The 7,961-nt window shown below is 44.3% G+C and overlaps 1 long non-coding RNA gene across 1 annotated transcript; it reads left to right on the top strand.

The window, feature by feature from the left end:
• The first annotated feature begins 418 nt into the window (after nucleotides 1–418).
• On the top strand, nucleotides 419–2,775 carry LOC130603504 (uncharacterized). Its single transcript, XR_008973196.1, has 3 exons — nucleotides 419–554; nucleotides 1,672–1,793; nucleotides 2,611–2,775. It is a non-coding gene; the product is annotated as an uncharacterized LOC130603504 (long non-coding RNA).
• The last annotated feature ends 5,186 nt before the right edge of the window (nucleotides 2,776–7,961 follow it).

The raw sequence follows: 7,961 nt of genomic DNA, 5'->3' as shown, positions 1-7,961 counted from the left end.
AAATGCACCAGCAAAAGGCACCATATGGAAAACTCTGATTGAAAACATATGGGAAGTTGCATCAGAAACAGTCGGTTTTGCTTTGTGCGGATGTTGATTTGCTCCTCTCACAACTACTTGGGGAAATAGCAGAGAAAATACATTTCCTTTTTTGCTGAGTGCCATCTAAGCACCATGGGTTGATAACTTCAGTGTCACTGTGATCTCTAGCACTTTCTGCCAGCTGAGAGACTTCTTTATCTCACATCGCGTGTTTCCTATTAATAACTCCTAGACAAAAGTTTAGTTATGTATTATAGCTTTTCTTTTAAGTCATTGACACCACCTGCACTTAACTCCAAACCCAGTCCTGAATCAACTGCCACAGATCTCTGCCAGATTGTTTCCTACTAGTAACAAGCTGCTGCTCCTTGTCCTGCCTATAATTGTGTTTCTTTGTTAATGACAGAGAGAGAAAGAGAAGCGACTGCTCTAAGAGTGGAAGCAATCTTAAACCATCTTCAGTCCTGGCTTGCATCTGACACAGTCCCATTCATCTAACAGAGGCTATATAGGTACGTAAATCAGACAGGGCCTTGCAATCTCATATCAATAAAAAGAGCAAAGTAAAGCAACTAAGGACTTAGGAAAGAGTGTTAATGACTACAGAAGGCAAAATTGCTGGCATTATGTGTAGTACAGCTTTCCTTTCATTTACAGCCCAGACAATTCATCCCTGGTAGTGCTCAAGGCCAGGTTGGATGCTGCTTGGAGCAACCTAGTCTAGTGAAAGGTCTCCCTGCCCGTGGCAGGGGATTGGAACTGGGTGAGCTTTAAGGATCTAGGGTTCTATGAACAGCAAAATCTTAAATGTACCTTGCATTTCATGAAGAAAATACAGGTCAAATTTAACAAGGGTGGTTTATGCAATTTAATTTTTGATTCTATTGTTTTCTACCTACAAATAAGAAAAAAAGAACAAGAAAAAATATTTCTCTGACAACAGTGGGATACTCAGTATCACAGTGCATGTGCCTGTGCCAAGTGCTGCTCATAGAACCCCAGGCTGGTTTGTGTTGGACGGGACATCAAAGTCCATCCAGTCCCAGCCCCCTGCCACGGGCAGGGACACCTTCCACTAGAGCAGCTTGCTCCAAGCCTCTGTGTCCAACCTGGCCTTGAACACTGCCAGGGATGGGGCAGCCACAGCTTCTCTGGGCACCCTGTGCCAGTGCCTCACAGTGCTCCTTCCAGCACAACAGGAAAAGACATCTGTGCCACTCAGTTTATTTGCTATTTCATTTCAGGCGTTCAGATTCTGGTTTGTAGCAAAACAGGGACCTTGAATGCTGGGCTGGAAAGCTGGAAAACCAAGCAGCAGCAGAAACAACCTGTGCAGCAGCGCTGAGCCTGTGAACCTGTGCCACGGGGGATGTGGCAGGGCAGCCCAAAGGGTATTTGTCGGGGATGTGATGCAGGAACGTGCCTGAAATGACCCTTTCTAGCCAGGCTGTGGATGCATTTCTCATTCCATTTCAATCACTTTACTTGGACAGGGTCAAAGACAGAGTTTGTTGTAACATTAACTTCAAGCAGTACTTTAATAAAGGCATTACCTTTTACTTGTGATTTATTTCTATTTTCTAATTCACATGCTTAAAAATAGTTTCTTGTCTTCTCTTCTTCCTCCAGTGTCACTGAACTGAGGTGAGCAGCAGCACTACCTAGTCATCATTCCAGTGACAGTTTGGTAACCTGGTACCTCCTTACCCTGGAAAGACTCACACCATGAAGACAATGTGATCCTCAGTCAGGTATGAGAAGCACTTTGCTGTGATCTCCATCTTCTCCATACCCTTACATCCAGAAGGACCTCTTGCTCTCAATTTGAGTTTCTAAATGCACTTGTTACTGTTTTATTCTCCTTCCAGAATTGATAAACCTTGAGCTTCCAGCAGTACAAATAACTTCTGCCCTTAAAATTAAAGGTTCTAGAAAGACAGCAACAGATGGAATGAATCAAGCTTTAAACACTTTCCAAACCATTTGTCAGATCACTTCTTTTCCTGCAGCGGGAGGCTGGCAGCAGTGACCTGTGCTGGGAAATGCTCACTGCACCAGCGTGGCCTTGGTATTTGTAGGCTAATTTTTGTTTTGAGTATAACTCTTGACTCACGGAAAAATAACCCAAGTGTTTTGGGCTGGTCCCGGACTTGATCTTCCTTGAATTAATGACTGTCTGTGTCAAAACAAGCGTGGAGAAGCTTTTGTGATAACGTTTTTACCCTCTTGCCTCCTTGTTGCGAGATAGGAGCCACTGGAAGGCAGTTCCCAGCAGCTGTTTGCTATGTGGGTGGTTGGGCTTTTCCAGTGAGCGCAATTCCAGCCATCAGCTCTGCTGTCTCCAGACACACGGTGACATTTCGTGTTAGAAATTAATGCTAAGACGTGAAATTCAACCAGCCGGCTTTAACCAGGGTGCTGTAACAGTTGCTTTAGGCAAACATCCCTCAGAGTGGGTACATTGGGAGGCACACACACCAAACAAGACCTAAACAGCTAAATTTAGGCCGGATAGGAAATTAGCTTGAGGTTAAGTAAAGTTTTTCTGCTACTTTGTTTTGTTTTTAGATTACCCAAGAGATGTTCCTTCCTGGAAAGGGAAATAGGACAGAGATACAGAGCTGTTTTTCAATCCCTTCGTTTACATGGACTCATTTCAAGTACGTTTTATTGTGTGTTTGTGATTTAAACCTTACCAGCTCCTATTTTCAGATGGAAAGATTTGAAGTCCCAGTTCCAGTTCTGTGTGCAGCACAGCTCCTGCTGGGCAGGGGGGCACTTTCCATCTAAACTCTTACCTGCTCTGGACACAGGTGGACAGTGTAAAAGTGTATTTTCAAAGATCCCTTTGCACCTTGTAGTTAGAACCAGTATTCATGGCAAAGTTGCATTCCAGAACAGAGGAAAAGTCACAAGCTCTGCTGTGTAATGTCTAAACCAGAGGAGACAGAGCTCCTCGATCCAGCAGCTCCAGCCAAATCTCTGTGAAATCTAACCCACAGACTTTCTGGGTTCATATTTTATCATCTACATTCTTACTTGGACATCATTTTGCTTAAAGAGATGCTTCTAAACCTAAATCTTGGAGCTAAGCATGGGTCCATCCAGCCAGATCTGTAATTTCTGATCTTTCCCATTAAAGACATGAGCTTTCTTTGTGCTCATGTGATTTTTCCCCTACTTGTTTTATGTTGCAATAATCATGGTAGAAGTAACTATAGGAAAGCGCACAGTTACAGGTTTATTTACTGACCCAGGATATAAATCTAGTTGCTTAAGCAAGCAAAAACTGCTTAAACAATTGTTAAAGCAAACATGAAGGATGAGGTTCACTGGAAAGGATTCCAAAAACGCTCTGAAAGTTGGGGCTTGGTGGTTTTTCTTTGTTTAAAGGCTACAGACCATCATGCCATCACTCCCTGTAACTGCTATGGAGGTGATGGGAGAGGAAGAGGAGCCTCAGCACTTGCATAAAGAGGTTCTTGTGTTGGTAAACCTGTTACCTGTGCTGCTGGGGTGCCCTCACAGGCTCCTGCAGCCCAGGGGTGGCAAAAAAAGCATTTACAGAGGGAAACCAGCCCTAGATGGGGCTCCCTTGTCCCCTTCACTGAAAGCACAGCTGGGTAGGGATCTGTAGGGAAAAACTGGTGAGAAACTGCTTTGTTGGCACTGAGTGTTCAGGGACTTCCAGAGCTGCAGCAAGCCAGGTTAAACAGCTCGGCAGTGAAATCTCCCTTTGAAGGCTGCTATTTACTTACACCAAAGTTATTCTTCTGCAAGAAGCGATAGGAATGTACAGCTTCAGAGCAAGGAAATGCCACTGTCTTAATAATACGTAGTAACACAGGATGTTAGGGTGGCATCGATCTAGACAGTGAGATGGGAGAATCATTTGCAGAACAGAAATAGAAAATGTTGGAGGTTATTCCTTGAAACACAAATATGATCAAAGGGCTGGAGCAGCTCTGCTCTGGAGCCAGGCTGAGAGAGCTGGGCTGGGTCAGCCTGGAGAAGAGAAGGCTCCTGAAGGGGAGACCTGAGAGCAGCTCCAGTGCCTGAAGGGGCTGCAGGAAACCTGGAGAGGGGCTTGGGACAAGGGATGTAGGGACAGGCCAAGGGGAATGGCTTTAACCTGCCAGAGGGGAGACTGAGATGAGCTCTTAGGCAGAAGCTCTTCCCTGGGAGGGTGCTGAGGCGCTGGCACAGGGTGCCCAGAGAAGCTGTGGCTGCCCCATCCCTGGCAGTGTTCAAGGCCAGGTTGGACACAGGGGCTTGGAGCAAGCTGCTCTAGTGGAAGGTGTCCCTGCCCGTGGCAGGGGTTGGAGCTGGGTGAGCTTTAAGGTCCCTTCCAACACAAACCAGTCTGGGGTTCTGTGATTACTGCTTTTTGCATTGCATCCTTACAAAGTGCCTTGAAGTGCTGGTGAGATTTGGGCCAGAAGAAGCTTCTAAACAACCTCTGAACTGCAAAGCTTTTACTTCCCTGTTGCATGTATAAAATAGCTCTGGTGGTACACCTTATGGTACAAGGTATCCTGCGAATGATGCTAAAAAGTAGAGGACAGACAGCAAGCCATTTTTAGCTTAGTGGATAGACTACTGCTGTCCTTACATGCACTTCATAAATAATTTTGAAGGTTCTGAAGAATGCATTATTCAAAGCATCCGGCTCTTTCTTCTGAGACTGAGTGTGTCCACTGGCACCTTATGAAACACTCACTGTATTTAATTATTAACTCTTTTTTCCAGTATTTGTGAGGGTTTTTTCACTCCGTACAACATGTGCAAGTTCTCATCCCAAAATGACAAGAACAAAGATGGAGCCAAGGGTCGTCTTGGCCATGAGACCTCTCCATTGCTGTTCTTACCAGCCTTCCTCAGGGTCACAACATACAGGTTTTACCAGTGTTTTCTCTCATGGCTCCTGGTGAGGCGAGCTGAGGATGCTTTTAAATAGATAAGAGGAAACAAAACCAAGCAAGAAAAAAGTTATTACTGAAATTCAGCACTGAATCAGAATTACTTTATGAACTTCCTTTCCATGTTCTGGCTTAGCAAAAAGGTCTGTCCTACAGCTCCTGACACTCCATCAGCTTGGACCTTCTGTGCCACTGGAAAATGCCATCACAAAATGGCACCATTTTCAGCCCTTTTCTTCATGAGGTGCAACCACATTCCTTTCAGCCCAAGAACAGCGATGGAATGAGAGAGCGCAAAGACTTTTTCCTTGTGATCTGGGAGATTTGGTGTGTGTTTGAACAGGTATGTAAAGCCGAGAAACAGAAACAATACGGTCCAAGTTTCAAGATTTAGCGTGGTTTTCAGGAGGTGCCAATATGCTACATGCGTAATGTGCATATTTCTGGAAAATTATGAATCACGTACTTTTTTTTCCTGTAAAAATGACAGCTGTTTTCTAGGATGTCAAATCTGTAATTCCTTCCAAAGAGCAAAACAAATTAAGTAAGAGTAACTAAAGTGGTAGGGACAATATTTTGAAGAATGGGAAGTAGAGCAGATTGCATCCCATTTTGCTGCATGTCCATGGTGGGGAAGGGAAGAGGGCTCCATACAAGTATCGTGCGGATAACATGGCCCATGCATGGTAGCAGAAATGTTTCTCTTATGAGACACCAGTTCATCCTGGACCAAATACGTGGGCTTCTTTCATATGCAATGCAATTAATACATCTTCCTGCTGACTTCCTTCCCGTGGGTGTTGGATTAAGGCTGCAGTAGATTGTGTACAGCAAACTAGGTGAGACGCCAGCTCCAAATCAGGAAGGACTGTCTGTCCCCCTGAGCATGAAGGAGCCAAACACCAGCAATCCCAAAGAGGACGTGTTGTACAGACAGGAACAAACTTGTATCTGCTTGGAAATGCCTTCGTGGCCTTTGCAGCACTACGAATACATGTGGTGTGTAAGTTTCTGTGTGCTATTTTGAAGAGGGACTTTTTAAAAGGTCATTTAATGATCAGACAAGGGCCAATGGCTGTAAACTTCAAGAGGGTAGATTTAGATTATATATTAGGCAGAAGTTCTTCCCTGTGAGGGTGCTGAGGCGCTGGCACAGGGTGCCCAGAGAAGCTGTGGCTGCCCCATCCCTGGCAGTGTTCAAGGCCAGGTTGGACACAGGGGCTTGGAGCAAGCTGCTCTAGTGGAAGGGGTCCCTGCCTGTGGCAGGGGCTGGAACTGGATGTGCTTTAAGGTCCCTTCCAACGCAAACCACCACTCCAGGATTGTATGATTCTATGGTATTTGCCCTTTACTGAAATTATCTGGTACCAGTGTTTTATTTCTTTAACCATCTTTTAGGAGCCAAAAAAAACCCACAAAGGGATAATTCCCATTCATGAGGTCTTCTTTCAGGTAGAATCAGTTAAACATGAAGCTTCATCACACAGCTTTTATGCTGAAGTAAGAATTCCCATAGCAAAAAAAAAGAAAAGAAACAGCATTTCTGCCTGTTTGTGAAATTACTTTCATTTAAAGTAGTAATTTGATGTTGAGAAGAAAGGCAAACAATTACAGCAATCGCTCTCTGTGGTGCAAGTACATTCATGCTTTTTCTGCCTTCTGACTGCAAAGGCAATATTTACATAAGCATACAAATCATATCACGTATTGAACTAGTTCTAGAACTGCAAATATTAAAACTGCAATGATATTTTGTTGATGTTTTAAACGCTTGATGGTCAGGAAATGCCAAAGCATTGATGAAACAGCTGGATGCCAGGTGTTTTCCAGGGCCCAGCTTTGGGAAGTTGTTTTCTGAACATCTGCAGGCATTAAGTGTCTTCTTAACAAAGCCCCATACCACCCAACAGGGCATGACAGAAGAGATCTGTTCTGGTACTCAATGTATTTTCTAAGTCTTTTCTTCCTGAAGAGCAGGTAACGCTATGGGAATGTAAAGATCAGCAGGAAAAGCCCCTCTGCCTTCGGTAGCAAGTGGCATGTTGAGATGCCGATGGAGAAGATTCTCCTAGCACACATGTTGCTGCCATTTAATTATTCCCTTTCCTGTAAAGAGCCTGGCTTTAATTAGATGGCAAAACCAAGTGAGAACTTTTCTCCAAGCCGTTTTCAAGTGCTCGCTTCCTCCTCTGTGTTCTGTGGTTTATTAGATTTGAATGAGTAATGGGGTGGTTTCATTTGTTTAGTAAAATTAAAGTGGTCAGTAACAATTTCCTGTCTGAGCAAACGTGGGCTGATTAATAATATTGGTGATGGTGGTGAATAGGTTTCCTTTGCAGCACATGGGTTGAGCTGCCAGCCTGCTGCTGCTCGGGGGTTTCCAGATGTCTTGGTACTTAGGCTCAGTGTCAATACTCACCAAGAGAAACTCTGTGCTTACAGGGCTGGGCTGGCACAGGAGTAGTTCAAAAGGTGGTTGAACACCAAAGCAGCATGGAGGAGATGCGTTTTGAACCAAAACTGATCTTCCTTCTTACCCAGACGTCTGATAATTTGCATTTGAAGAGCCAAGTCTAGGTGTGGTACGAGCCCTGGAAACACCAGTGAGGTGTCCAGATTTGGAATGTGCCTCTCTCATTCGGAGAAACACAGAGAAAGTGTTTGCCTGGTCCTCACCAATGTGTTTTCCAGCATTGCTGGCAGGGATGGAAATCCCTATCAGAGACTCTTTTTACTTTTCACAGAAACACAATCTACTTTACCCTGCACACAACAATCTTGCAGAATGCCATGATCCTGGGTCAAAACTCTACAGCATCCCATTAATTTGAACTAGCAGCAAAAATAGTAGGGAAATCAAATGCATTTTGCAAACCTTGGCATGGGACTCAGTATTTTCACTCCCACTGAAAACACCATGGTGAACTTTATCTCTGTTTATACTTGAAAAAAGCCACGTGTAACCAGGGGATACAATCTCCCTACCTAAATTGCAGTTAC

This window comes from Pezoporus wallicus, unplaced genomic scaffold, assembly GCF_028554395.1.
Source record: "Pezoporus wallicus isolate ANWC-B61680 ecotype Strahan unplaced genomic scaffold, APGP_CSIRO_Pwel_v1 contig_8188, whole genome shotgun sequence".
In the NCBI taxonomy this organism is placed as follows: Eukaryota; Metazoa; Chordata; class Aves; order Psittaciformes; family Psittacidae; genus Pezoporus; species Pezoporus wallicus.
The sequence above is the reverse complement of the archived record's forward strand: the minus strand, read 5'-3'. Positions and strand labels throughout refer to the sequence as shown.